The sequence below is a fragment of the Pan paniscus genome, chromosome 3 (genome assembly GCF_029289425.2).
Source record: "Pan paniscus chromosome 3, NHGRI_mPanPan1-v2.0_pri, whole genome shotgun sequence".
NCBI classification, from domain to species: Eukaryota; Metazoa; Chordata; class Mammalia; order Primates; family Hominidae; genus Pan; species Pan paniscus.
In genome coordinates this window covers 4,628,072-4,642,893 of record NC_073252.2, presented here as the reverse complement: position 1 = coordinate 4,642,893, position 14,822 = coordinate 4,628,072, and positions in this window count along the sequence as shown.

Genomic DNA, 14,822 nt, shown 5'->3' with positions numbered 1-14,822 from the left:
ATTACATATTTGGACATCATATGCATTGTTTAGAGTTTTTGAAGCATTTCACGAGTCCAAATTCCCCAGATTGATTAGAGCTCAGCAGAGGGAAGATGCATGGTCCCCGCTCAATGCTGCTGTCCCTCCCTGGTGGCCTTTGCAGGACAGGACAGGGATGGGTCTTGCTGCACTTGTCTGGAGCCTAGCCAGCATGTGGTGCTTCTTCTCTCTGAGCACAGTGCCTCTACATTGGGTTTTGGAATCATAAACCTGCATTGGAGAGCTGGGGTGGATCCCAGAAAGCATTAGTCCAGGGCTCTGGTTCTCAAAGTGCAGTCCCCGCACCAGCAGATCAGCCTTTCCTAGGAGCGTGTTAGAGATGCAGATGCTCAGGCCCCACCCCAGACTTGCTGAATCAGGAACACTGCTTTTTACCAAGCCCTCCAGGGAGATTCTGATGCACACTTAAGTTTCAGAATCATCGGTTCTGGGTTTGTAAACGGGAATTCTGCAGGGTGAGCTATACTCATTTGTATGTTTTGAAAATTGCCAGCTGGGTGCGATGACTCATGCCCATAATCTCAACACTTTGAGAGATCGAGGTGGGAGGATTGCCTGAGCCCAGGAGTTTAAGACCAGCCTGGGCAACATAATGAGACCCTGTCTCTACAAAATAATAATAATAATAATAACAACAATCGGGTGAATTTAGTGGTGCAGCACATTTGTAGTCCTAGCTACTTGGAAGACTGAGGTGGGAGTATCACTTGAGTGCAGGAGATTGAGGTGACAGTGAGCTATGATCATATCACTGTACTCCAGACTGGGCCACAAAATGAGAACTTGTCTCAGAAAAAAAAAAAAAAAAAGAAGGAAGGAAAGGGAGGAAGGGAGGGAGGAAAGAAAGAAAGGAAGGGAAGGGAAGGAGGGAGGAAGGGAGGGAAGGAAATTGCCTTTATTGGAAACACTTAAAAACCAGATTTCATGAAACATGCAAATTTACTGCCTTCTGAAAAATTAAGAGACCTCACAACAAAGACATTCCCACGTGGCAAAAATCAGCTCCATGGGGAGAATGGCTGCCCACCTCCTGCACCCACCATTCCCTCTCCTGCCTTAGACGTGAGACTTGTGCCTCACTCACCGTGGCTGCCCAGCCTGCCTGGCCCTGTGGGTGCTTGAGTGTGAGCCCCTCATCCAGTTCAATACCTCAGTTTACAGGTAGAGAAACTGAGGCACACAAAAGGGAATGAGTATGTTCCAGGAACCATGCAATGCTACTGACTGCTGAGTGACTGGGCAGCTCAGAAGCCTTTGCCGTTACTGGAGGCAAGCACAAGAAGCCCATGGGAGGACCTAGGAACCCTGAGATCCTCAGGAGCTCAGTTCTGGAATGAGAAACTCTTGGTGGCGCCCACAGTCCAAGCTGGAGAAGGTGAGGGTGGAATGAGGGTAAGGCCATGGAGATGGACAGGAGGGAGAGACACAGGAGATGGTCAGAGGATGGTCACAAAAAACACCAGCCAATAATAAGTGTTGACAAGGATGCAAGGAAATTGGAACTCTCATACGTTGTTGATGGGAATGTAAAATGGTGCAGCCACTATGGAAAACAGTAACAAAGTTCTTCAAAAAGTTAGACATAGAGTCATCCTATGACCCAGCAACACCACTCCTAGGTATACCCTCAAGAGGATTGAAACAAGTTCACACAAAAAAGTGTACATGAATGTTTATGACAGCATTAATCATAATAGCCAACAAGTGGAAAGAACCCAAATGTCCATACACTGATTAAGGGAAAAACAAAATGTGGTCTAGCTGTACAATGGAATATTACTCAGCCATAAAAAAGGAATGGAGCACTGACACATGCTACAACATGATTAAACCTTGAAACCATTTGACTAAGTGAAAGAAGCCAGACAAAAAAGACCTCATGCTGTGTGATTCTGTTTATGTGAAGCATGCAGAAGAGGCCAATCCACAGAGACAAAAAACAGATGAGTGGAGGGAGTGGGAGGTGACTGCTGTTGGGTATGGGATGTTTCGGGGGGATGATGAAACTATCCTGGAGTTAAATAGTGGTGATAGGTGCATGACCGTAAAATACACTCTTAAAAAGCCCCAGCAAATTCTATGCCTCGAAATGGTGCGTTTTTACGGTATGTGAATTGTTATATCTCAATTTTTTTCTTTTTTGAAAATTTTTAATAATTTTAGGTCATTTTAAGGACTTTATATTTTTTTGAGAGAGAGTCTCCCTCTGTGGCCCAGGTTGGAGTGCAGTGGCATGATCTCAGCTCACTGCAACCTCCACCTCCTGAGTTCAAGCAATTCTCCTGCCTCAGCCTCCTAAGTAGCTGGGACTACAAGCACGTGCCACCATGCCCAGCTAATTTTTGTATTTTTAGTAGCAACGGTGTTTCACCATATTGGCCAGGATGGTCTCAAACTCCTGACCTCAGGTGTATCTTAATTTTTCAAAAGAGATGGTCGAAGTAAAATGAGGAGGAAGACAAGGGATGGCAGGGATGAGGATCACTCTGAACTTGCAGCGACTGAGCCTGCCGTGGGCCTGTCCTGTGCCGGTGAGCGATCTGCAGACTTTATCTCCTTTAATCCTCTCCCAGCTGTGGGAGTGAGGGAGGCACCCTCATTCGCTGCATGTTACCTGTGAGTCAACTGAGGCCCAGGGAAGTGAAGCACTTGCTCAAGGTCACACAGCTGGGAGGGAGGAGCTGGGCTTGGGTCTGCCTGTCTCCAGCTTTCTGTCCCTCTCCTTTCCCCACTCTGGTCTGTGAGCCCTGGGAGGGCAGAAAGGGAGCTCCTTCATTCCCCCAGGACCTGGCCTAGTGCAGGGCCTGTTCCCCACCATGTTCTCATTAAATGGTCCTTCAATTGCATTGAAGAGACGGAAAACGGGCAAGAAATCGGGGGGGATATAGGATGGCGCCATTCACTTTGTTCTCTGGGTCATCTTGGTTTCTGAAGATTGTCTTTAAACCTCCAACAATGACCCCTGAATGTGAAAGGAAAATGTTGTCCCAGGAAAAGGGGCATCTGTGCGTGCGAAATGGGAGGCTGTGCCGAGAGCGCTGTGACTGTGCTGCTCTTTCTTTGCCCCATGTGGAAGGAGATGAGATTTATAAATGATACAGCTAATTGTGTTTTTCTACAAGATTAATTTTATTGTCCCATTATCTGCTCCTTCCGAGTCCATTCAGGGGCGGATTATGTCTTAGCTTTCATCTCTGGAGCTTTCATTAATAATTAGGTCACCTTTTAGCCAGGAGCCCTGGATGCCCTAGGCCAAGGAAACTTCCAGCTGGAATGGAAACTCTGTGTTACAGCATTCCCTCTGCTACTGTGGGTGCCTCTGTGTCAGAGGAGATGGGCGCTTCCTCCAATACCGGCTGTCAGGAGTCAAAAGGCCAGTGGTTCTTTGGGGGCTTACTAGGTTCCAGACCCTGTTTGGGGGCACTTTTTTTGTGTGTGTGAAAACTCACAATTGCCTGTGAGGTCAGGACTGTTGCCCCATTATACAGATAAGATGGTTGAGTGGCCCCTCCATAGGATTAGAGAACATGAAGTCACCTAACCACCAATGTGAGCCTAGACAGCTTGCCCCAAAGCCAGTGTTGTCCCCACGCTGTCACACAGATAACTCTCACTCCAGAGTCTAGAGAGTTGGAGGGCGGAGTTCCACTCTCCTGAGATCTTAGAGAATAAGGTGCTTCGAACATGTTGACATTGGCCCCATATTTTTGGTTGGTGAAGATGCGTTGGTGCTGGAGGAAGGGTTGGAGACTGAGCAGCAACCATGCACCACACAAGCTCTATTTCTTTCGTTTTTGTTTGTTTGTTTGTTTTGTTTTTGAGATGGAGTCTTGCTCTGTTGCCCAGGCTGCAGCGCAATGGTGCAATCTCGGCTCACCGCAACTTCTACCTCCCAGGTTCAAGCGATTCTCCTGCCTCAGCCTCCCGATTAGCTGGGATTACAGGTGTGTGCCACCACGCCCAGCTAATTTTTTGTATCTTTAGTAGAGACAGGGCATCAACACGTTGAACAGGCTGGTCTCAAACTCCTGACCTCGTGATCCGCCCGCCTTGGCCTCCCAAAGTGCTGGGATGACAGGCGTGAGCCACTGTGTCCAGCTACACACAAGCTCTGTTTCTTATCTCTGGTCCTCACCATCGTCCTAACAGGTAAAACACATTTTCTTCTATTTTCCAGATTAAGTAACTGAGGTGCTGGGGCCAGACACTGAATGACTGGGACCCAATTTGGGACCCAACAGCACAGGGTGAGCATTTGGGATATTTAGGGTTCTTCACAATAAGTAACGCTATAGTGAGCAGCTTTGGGCATGTTCTCTGTGCACATCTTTGATAGAAACTGTTGGTATAGGAATTCCTAGAAATGGAATTAGTGTGCCAAGGGTATAAGGATTTTCATCTACTATGTAATAGAGAGGCTAGACAGCTAAATCCTTGGCTTTCCAGACTCCCTTGCAGAGAGGGGTTCCAGGAGATCCCCTCCTGGCCAATGGGACTCTATGCAGTCTTTGGGGGTGTGTGGGAAAGCCTTTGTTCTCCTGTGGAAAAGGGACATACACGTCTGGCAGTATTCTTCATCCCTCTTCCTGCCTTACATGTAAAAATGACACCTGGGCCGGGCGCAGTGGCTCACACTGGTAATCCCAGCACTTTGGGAGGCCGAGGCAGGCGGATCAGTTGAAGTCCGGAGTTGGAGACCATCCTGGCCAACATGGTGAAACCCCATCTCTACTAAAAATGCAAAAATTATCTGGGCATCGTGGTGCACACCTGTAATCCCAGCTACCCGGGAGGCAAGTGCATGAGAATCGCTTGAACCTGGGAGGCGAATGTTGCAATGAGCCGAGATAGTGCCACTGCACTCCAGTCTGGGTGACAGATCAAGACTCTTTCTCAAAAAAAAAAAAAAAAAGAAAAAAAAAAGAAAAAGAAAGAAAAAGAAAAGAAAGAAAAGAAATGACACCTGGAGCCACAGCTGCCTTCTTCCATCCCTGAGGCTACAGATCTGAGATTGGAAACCCACCCTCAAAGTGTGGTCATCTTTGGGCCAACTGCACTGTACCACCCCCCAGACACTTCTCGCTCAGTGAGAATAACGAAGTCTTACTTGCTTAGGCCCTTTTGGGGCAGGATTTCTGCTCCTTGATACTGAGCACATTCCTAACTGGCATCGGCTCAGACAGGTGAAATACAGCAGAGATGTGGGTTATCCCCAACGTCTATTCTCCCCTTCTTCCATTGCAATAAAAATTCCCTCCAGGCATGCGTTTGCAGAAAATAAGAACTCCCTTGTCCTGTCTCCCTTTTGGCAAGGTGTGGCCCTGTAATGACATTCTGGCAAGAGGGATGACAGAAGTATGCAGCAGCTCTAGTGACCTTCCAGAAGGGACACTGGTGCACAGCCCTCTCCCTGTCTTGCTGTCCCCTTCTCCCTCGTGCCACCTGTTGGGTGGATGCCATCTTGGGCCATGAGGTTAAGATTCCCACCCAGGATGGTGAAGCAGGGTCCTGGGAGGAGCCAGGCCTGAGGACCCCAGGGGGCAGCGCCCCTCCCTCCATGGCCCCGGACCACCTACAGACTTTGTAGCCAATTATCTTGTTGAAGCCACTGATAGTTGGGATTTCCTGTTGCTCACTGTCAAACCTAATCCTGGCTGTATTCGTTCCCTGTTGCCGCTGTAACAACCTACCACAAATGGAGAGGCTGACCCCAGAACAGACGAATTCTCTTACCGTTTAGAGCTCAAAGCCTAAACTCAGCTTCACTGCGCTGAAGACAAGGTGTTGGTTCCCTCTGGAGATGCTGGGATAGAGTCGCTTCCCTGCCTTTCTCACTGCCTACTGGGCGCACTGGCATTCCTTAGTTGGTGGCTCTTCCCCCCTCTTTGAAATACGTCACTCCAATTTCTTTTTTCTTTTTTCTTTTTTTTTGAGATGGAGTCTCACTCTGTTGCCCAGGCTGGAGTGCAGTGGCACAATCTCGGCTCACTGCAATCTCTGCCTCCTGAGTTCAAGCGATTCTCCTGCTTCAGCCTCCAGAGTAGCTGGGATTACAGGCACACACCACCACACCCAGCTAATTTTTGTATTTTTAGTAGAGATGGGGTTTCGCCATGTTGGCCAGGCTGATCTTGAACTCCTGACCTCAAGTCATCTGCCCACCTCAGCCTCCTAAAGTGCAAGGGATCACAGGCGTGAGCCATCATGCCCAGCCAACATCACTCCAATTTCTGTTTCCCTTTTCACATTGCCCTTCCCTCTGCCTGTTTCCCCCTGACTCCCTCTTATAAGGACTCTTGGGATGACATCAGACCCCCCTCAATAGCCTAGGATCATCTTTCTGTTCCAAGGTCCTCCACATAATCACGTCTGCAAAGCTCCTCTTCCCATTTAAGAAGCCTTTTGTAGGATCTGGGGATTAAGATGTGGACAGATTTTGGGGGATATTGTTCAGCCTACCTCAGAATCTGGACTACATATTTGTGTCTCCCCCAAATTCCTGTGATGAAGCCCTAATCCCCATTGTGACATATTTTGAGATAGAGCCTGTGAGGAAGTGATAAAGGTGAAATGAGGTCGTCAGGGTTGGGCCCTGATCCAATATGGCTGTGCCCTTGTAAGAAGAGGAAGAGACAGCAGAGCTCACCCTCTCTCTCCGCCACAGGAGGACAACGTGAGAAGGTGGCTGTCTGCAAGCCAAGAAGGGAGCCCTCACCAGAAATGGACCCTGCCGGGCCTTGATCTGGGGCTTCAGGCTTATGTTCCCATGAGCAGGATCATTGCAGTTATACAGAAAACAGGGCCCTGATTCGAACGTTGATGAACTGCCATCACATACACCTCTGGGATATTTGGGAAGTGTGATGGGAATCAGACAGGCCTGAACTCAATCTCAGATGTAGGACTCGCTGACTCCCTGCTGGTAAGCAGGTCTCCGTTTCCTCATCTGTAAAACGGGACTGATGATCCCAGTGATGATGTCATGCAAGCTGGCTCAGTGTGGCTCTATGCCCAGCACTCAGTGGGCTTAGGGTATTGCTAAGCACACGCCCTCCATTGCCACTATCTCCCATCCCTGACTCAGCCACCCTGCCTTGCCCTTATTCACTCACTCATTCATTCATCCAATATATTTTACTGAGGGTCTATCCTTTCAAACCAGGCACAGCACGGGGCATCAGGAACACAATGAATAGGTGCAGTTTCTGCTCTCCAAGCCCCATCACGGAAGTCCCAGTTTCCCTCTTTAAAGGGCTGGCCAGTCCTTCCCCTAGAGAAATGTGGGAAGCTGTCAGGCATTCGACCTGCAGCCCCGCTGGGCTACGTCCCACTCCACCATGGGGCTGGAGCACTGCTTCCTCATCTGTGATCAGAGGCCTTCCCGCTCCTTGACCCGCCCTTGCAAGCTTGCCTCCCAGCTGGAATGGAATGAAAACAAATCAGCACTTTGCAAACTCACAAGCACTATGGACACAACAGGAAGCATTATTTTTTCCCCAAACAATAACAATAATAAGTCTTAGCCTTCCTTGAGCACTGATAATAGGTCAGGCCCTGTCCTTGGTGATTGTCTGGTTGATCTCTCGTGACTCTCAGCTCCTCCTAGGAGGTGAGGAGTATTAGTGTCTCCAATTTATAGGTGAGAACACTCATGTCCAGAGAGGCCCCTGCAGCTCTATGCCAGCCCTCAGTGACTGTAAGGGTGGATGGACCTTTTCAAACCCAGGGGTCGGTGGTGGAAAATGGCTTGATTCTGGGTCAGAGAGGCTGAAAGGAAAAGGTGGGCAGCAGGATGTGTGAACCAAAGCCCAGCCCTGGGAGTGGGGAGGTGGGTTTGGATCCTACATTAAGGAAGTGTTTTTCAGGCTATGGGATTTTAAAAAGAGATATCACCCAGTTGCACTCTGAGCCAGTGTATTAGTTCATTTTCAAGCTGCTGATAAAGACATACCTGAGACTGGGAAGAAAAAGAGGTTTAATTGGACTTATGGTTCCACGTGACTGGGGAGGCCTCAGAATCATGGCAGGAGGTGAAAGGCACTTCTTACATGGCAGCGGCAAGAGAAAAATGAGGAAGAAGCAAAAGTGGAAACCTCTGATAAACCCGTCAGATCTCCTGAGACTTATTCACTATCATGAGAACAGCGTGGGAAAGACTGGCCTCCATGATTCAGTTACCTCCCCCTGGGTCCCTCCCACAACACATGGGAATTCTGGGAGATACAATTCAAGTTGAGATTTGAATGGAGACACAGCCAAACCATATCAGCCATTGCGGAAGAAAGGAAAACAAATCTATTGATTCCCAAACCATCAAGAAAAGAGGCAGGTGCAATAATTTATCAGGGGGCTTTGGGAACTAGGAGCGTAGTGGGCTCAGGGAAATGAGGGGTAGGAAGTAGGGCTGACCCAAATCGATTCACAGAGAGACATAAGCCAGCCCATTCAAGATGCTGAATACCCCCAGAGATAGATATTTACTGCTCATGAAGAATGATTTTATCCATAACAAACTCTGAGCTCAGGCCATATCTTTTGGAGTGGAATTCAGTATTTGCTAATAAAACAGCACTGATCAGAGACTGCCCCAATGACACAATTGACAACTGTGCCACTCCTGGAGTGTGCTGAACCTGGCTCCAGCCCAGGTCTCCCCAGGTGACCTGGAGGGATACTCTGAAGCTCCACAGGGCTCCTGCATCAACAGCAAAAGCCACTTCAGTAGCAGTAGCTTCTGTCTTCCAATAAGTTCACAAGCACAACATGTGACAAGTGCCAGAGTGGTGTGAGGAAGATGACTAGGCCAAACTAAAGGCAACACAAAATTCCCTGGACACTTATGCCAATTCTATGTTAAGTATTCTAAGGTGCATTATTATCTCATGATGATGTCACAAAGACGTCATCAACCTTCTTTTTTTTCCTTTTTGAGACAGAGTCTCACTATGTTGCCCAGGCTACTCTCAAATTCCTGGGCTCAAGCAATCCTTTTGCCTCAGTCTCTCAAGTAGCTGGAACTGTGGGCCTGTGCCACCTCATCTGGCTTCAGTCCTCACCTAAGCCAAAGAAAATTTTGTTTCAGAGAGATTAAGTGCCTTGCCCAGGTCACGCTGAAATTGGTTGGCTATATTTTGTTGATTTTCACACCTATGTTCATGAAGAATCTTGGTTTGTAGGGGTTTGTTTCCTTGTTGTGTCTCTGTCTGGTTTTGGTATTAGAGTCATGCTAACCTCATGAGATGGGTTGGGAAGTGTTCTTCTATTTTCTCAAGGAGATTCTGCAGAGTAGTTATCATCCTCAAATATTTGGTGAAGTTAGCCAACAAAACCATCTGGGCCTGGAAATGTCATTATTAGATATCTTTAATTTTGAACTTAATTTATTGAATAAATATAAGACTATTCAGATGGTCTAGTTCTTCATGCGTGATTTTTGGTAGTCTGTAGATTTCAACGAATTGGTTCATGTAAAATTTGTGGCGTATTAGTTCCTTCTCCTGCTGCTAAAAGGACACGCCCAAGACTGGGTAATTTATAAAGGAAAGAGGTTTAATTGACTTATAGTTCCTCTGTGCTGAGGAGGCCTCAGGGAACTTACAATCATGGTGGAAGGGGAAGCAAACATGTCCTTCTTCACATGGTAGCAGGAAGGAGAAGAAGGAGTGCCCAGTGAAGGGGGAAGCCCCTTATAAAACCAATCAGATCTCATAAGAACTAACTCACTATCATCAGAACAGGATGGGGGAACCGCCCCCATGATCCAATTATCTCCACCTTGTCCCTCCCACAACATGTGAGGATTGTGGGAACTACAATTCTGGATTTGGGTGGGGACACAGCCAAACCATATCATATGAGACATATCCATTTTATCCTGCTAATGTCTGTATGACCTGTAGTGATTACCCATCTTCATTCTGGGTCTTGGTAACATATCTTCTCTCTTTTTCCTTGGCCAGTCTTGCTAGAAGCTTCTCTCTCTTCCCCTTAGCAATGATGCTCCAGCTCCCAGCCTCCTTTCTCTTCCTCTGGCAGTGACGCTCCTCTGAGCCTCAGCACTTGATGGCTTCACTCCTGTCCTACAGAATTGGAGATCCTTGAGTTGGGAGGGCCCTTCAGTGACCCCTGGTAGAGGCTCCTTCCTGGGTGCTTCTAGGAAGACTGGATGGTGGTCAGGCTGCCTCCATGCGCCTCTCATTGGAAGCTGAGTTCTTGTATCATGTCATTTGTTTCTACTTCTGGCAACTTTCCCATCAAGGGCAATAACTGCTACCACTTACCAAGAGTGGCAACACAGCTAGTTGGGTGACAGCCTCAGGTGTGACTCTGGTAGCCACTCCCTGGGCACTCCCCTCTACTGAGTTTTGCCCCCTTGGGCTCCAGGCTTACCTCCATGCCTTCTTTTCTGTCACATCATGCTGGATGGTGCCATCCCTGGGACCAGGCTTCCTGATCAGAGCCCAGCTCTGCTCTAGGTCACCAGCTGTGTGACCTTGTGGAAGTTATTGAAACTCTGTGCCTCAGTTTCCTCACCTATAAAATGGACCTAATACTAGTTTCACTTGGGCATGTTGGGAAGATGAAGTTAGAATCATCCATGTGGCTGGCACATAGTAAGAGCCCAGTGTCAGCTGTGAGTTTTAATCTCGTGCTAACCCATCAGAGACTGTGCCCCTGGCATTTCTTTTCTCCAGGCATTCTCAGCACCTCCAACTGTTTTTACCTAGCTGTACCTTCCTGTCTAACCTTTTACCTTCAGGGTCACCCCAGGTAAGACATGTGCTTCCTCATCAATGTGTCCCTTCTGGTGTGAGTCCTGAACTGGCCCAGGATTCAGATTCTGCATGAGAGGTGAGGTGTGCAGACACGATGCTCTGGGGGTGCCTGAGAATTGCCACCAGGAGGTTATTCATGAGGTCTCCAGACAGAAGGGCCCTGAGGAAGGGCAGGGAGAACATTCCAGAAGGAGCAGCCCCTTGGCACATCTAAGCAGGGCTAGATGGGGCATGTGGGAAGGTGAGGAGCTGATGTTGCCAAGGGAAGCGGAAGCTTTTAATGGCGGCTGTGTTTGGCTGCACCATGGCCCCCAAGGTTATCCCCGTCCAAATCTGCAGAACCTATGGCTGTTACCTTATATGCCAAAAGGGACTTTGCAGCTGAGACCAAGCTAAATGTTTTTGGGTGTAAAGCTTATTCTAGGTTATCGGATGACCCCTGAATGTAATCACAGGTGTCCCTATAAGAGGGAGGTTTGATGCAGAAGAAAAACTGGAGCAAGATGTGACGCTGCTGCCTTTGAAGATGGAGGAAGGAGTCGCCACCTGAGGAATGCGAGGAATGTGAAGAAAGCAGTTCCCGGAGCTGGAAATGGAGTCTCCCAGGGCCTCAGGAGTGCAGCCCTGCCAACACCTTGCCTTAAGCCCCATGAAACTCATTTCAGGTCTCTGCCCTCCAGAACTGCAAAAGTTGCTCTCATTTTAAGCCACTGAATGTGTGCTAATGAATTTGTTACAGCAGCCACAGGACACTGATACACAAGGTTAAGTGATATAGTTTGTCTGTGTACCCACCCAAATCTCATCTTGAATTCCCATGTGTTCCAGGAGGGACCTGGTGAGAGGTAATTGAATTGTGGGGGCGGGATTTTCCCATGCTGTTCTTATGATCATGAGTCTCATAAGATTTCATAGTTCTATAAAGAGACATTCCCCTGCACAAGCTCTCTCTCTCTTTGCCCGCTGCCATCCACGTAAGATGTGACTTGCTCCTTCTTGCCTTCTGCCATGATTGTGAGGCCTCCGCAGCCATGTGGAACTGTAAGTCCAATAAACCTCTTCCTTCTGTAAATTGCCCTGTCTTGGGTATGTCTTTATCAGCAGCATGAAAATTGACTAATAAACTAGGGAATTTTTAACTTTCTCCCAAGCATACATAACCCAGTGAAGAGTTTTGAGCAGGGATGTTTAAAAATACAGTGTATTCATAGGACATCTGAAGTCCCTGAAGGCCCACAGATCACAAGACACCTGCCAATAAAAAGATAGTTTGTCACTCACAGTTTCCAAGAGGAGGCGGCAGGCCATGCCTGGGGCCACACAGGAAAATGGGCACAGTCATGAGGAGGAGGCAAAGGGGAGAGCCGTGAGTGGGGACTTTGACTGTGGTTGCTGTGGGACAGAACCAGCAAGAAAGGTAGGCAGGCTTAGGATTGGCCAGTTTGAATAATTAAAGCTGCTCCAGGGCACAAGGCTGTCCCTACTAATCTGGTACCTTCCCTGGGCTGATGAGGACAGATAGATGTGGCTGGAGCAGTAGAGCCTAGAAAAACAGGTGGCTGCAGCGTGGACTCTGGGTTGGTTGGTTTGTATTTGAAAAGTGCCTCTACCCAGAAGAGGACTCCTCTGAGGAGTAGGGGAGGTGACAAGGGAGGCAGGAGGTCAGGCACGGTGACATAAGCACATTATCAGGTTGTTCAGAACAAGGCCTTTCTGGCCCATGCATGGAGGATGGATGTCAACGAAGTGTCAAGTTCACAGAGGCTAGAAACACAGGTGACGCCGGGTGTAATGCATTCAGGCTTGTCTCAGCAAAATCACCATTGTAGCAGGGTGGAGAGACCCCCTCTGGCGGCTGAGCAGGCACAGAGGGCTGTGTATTCAGTAGGTGCATATATCAACCCTCCTGCACCCTCTGTCCCCTCCAAGCCCCTCCAGAGCTGCCTTTCCCCTCCCTGCCCCAGTCTGTGCTCTGCCCACACTGCTGTCTCGTGGGTGCCCCCCATCGCCCAGCAGCCCTTTCCTTCCACATGAGCTCCTGCCCATCCCTTGGGGCCAGTGTGGATGCTACTCTCCCCTGGAGAAATCAGCCCCGACAGCACCCGCTGTGCATACACGGCGCTCCCTGTGCATTCACCACGTGCTCCCTGCCATGCTGGGCACTTCTCACCGATCACTGGGTTGGCTCTGATGCAACTGCCAACATCCAGTCATTTTTGACCTACAAAAAGTGGCAATTTAATACAGTTCGACCTAAATCCTTCAGTTAATCCTCAAAATAATTGTGTAAGTTAGGGACGCTTTACCAGTGAGGAAACTGAGACTGAGATGATTTGGAAATTCAGTCACAAAGCTCACATTCATTTTCTGTGGCTGCCATGACACATAGCACGGCTTGGGTGGGTTGAAACAACACAGATGTATTTTCCCACAGTTCTGAAGGCCAGAAGTCTGAAATCACGGTGGCAACAGGGCTGCTGCCTCCGACTGCTCTAGGAGAGAACCCATCCTGGCCTCTTCCAGGCCTTCTCTTTGGTCTCAAATCTCCCTCCGCCTTTCTCTTGCAGGGACCCTGTCACTGTATTTGGGATCCACCTGTATGATCCAGGCTGATCTCTGGAGATCCTTCACTGAATTGTATCTGCAAAACCCTATTACCAAATAAGGTAGCTAATATGGTTAAGCTCTGTGTCCCCACCCAAATCTCATCTTGAATTGTAATAATCCCCATGTATCAAGGGTGGGACCAGGTGGGGATAATTGAATCATGGCGGCAGTTTCCCCCATGCTGTTCTCGTGATAGCAAGTGAGTTCTCATGAGATCTGATGGTTGTTTTCTGTTTGTTTGTTTGTTTGTTTGTTTGAGACAGAGTCTCACTCTGTTACCCAGGCTGGAGTGCAGTAACGCAATCTCACCTCACTGCAACCTCCGCCTCCCAGGTTCAAGCAATTCTCCTGCCTCAGCCTCCCAAGTAGCTGGGATTACAGGCATGGGCCAACACACCTGGCTAATTTTTATAGTTTTAGTAGAGACGGGGTTTCGCCATATTGACCAGGCCAGTCTCAAACTCCTGACCTCAGGTGATCTGCCCGCCTCGGCCTCCCAAAGTGCTGGGATTACAGGTACGAGCCACAGCACCTGGCCTAAGATCTGATGGTTTTTTAAAGGGCTTCCCCCTTTGCTAGGCTCTTACTCTTCTTCCTGCCACCATGTGAAGAAGGATGTGTTTGTTTCCCCTTCTACCATGACTGTAAGTTTCCTGAGGCCTCCCCCGCCATGTGGAACTGTGAGTCCATTAAACCTCTTTCCTTTATAAATTACCCAGTCTCAGGCAGTCCTTCACAGCAGCGTGAGAACAGACTAACACAGTGGCACTCGCAGGTTCTGGGGACTCGAGCACGGACACATCTGTTTAGGGGCCACCATTCAACCCACTACAGCTCATAAGTGGTGTCATCAGCTGAGCCCAGGGTGTCTACAGCCACAAGGCTGGTGTGTGGTTAGGGCTTGCTTCTGTACCACTTCCCCACCTGACATTGTGTCTGTGTAACACCTGCCCAGTCCCCACATATGGGCTTGGCTTTGGTCACGTCCAAGCTCCAGATCCTAAATCATCTGGAAGCCTCTTTCTTACCCTCCCGAGTGTTTCCCCACATGTTCAACACACACTCAGGAGGGTTTTCTTATGTCTTTAATTTCTCAGCACAAAACAAGTCTAAAAATAAGCATTCACTGTTTCTTGTCAAATAAATTCTGAAAACCATGTGTAGGAAGGGCCTGTGTTGACAAGGGTATGAATATCCTGGTGGCTGATGTCAAATGGGGCAGTTCCATGTGCTGAGTTCTGTGCAGGACAAAAAGCTGACACTGGCCGAATCTTGCCGTGGGCAGCTTACCCGTGAGCCACTGTGCACAGCCCACACAGAATTAGCTGTGAACCCTGAAAATCTGAGGCAGGTCTCAGTTAATTTAGAAAGTTTATTTTGCCAAGGTTGAGGACACAC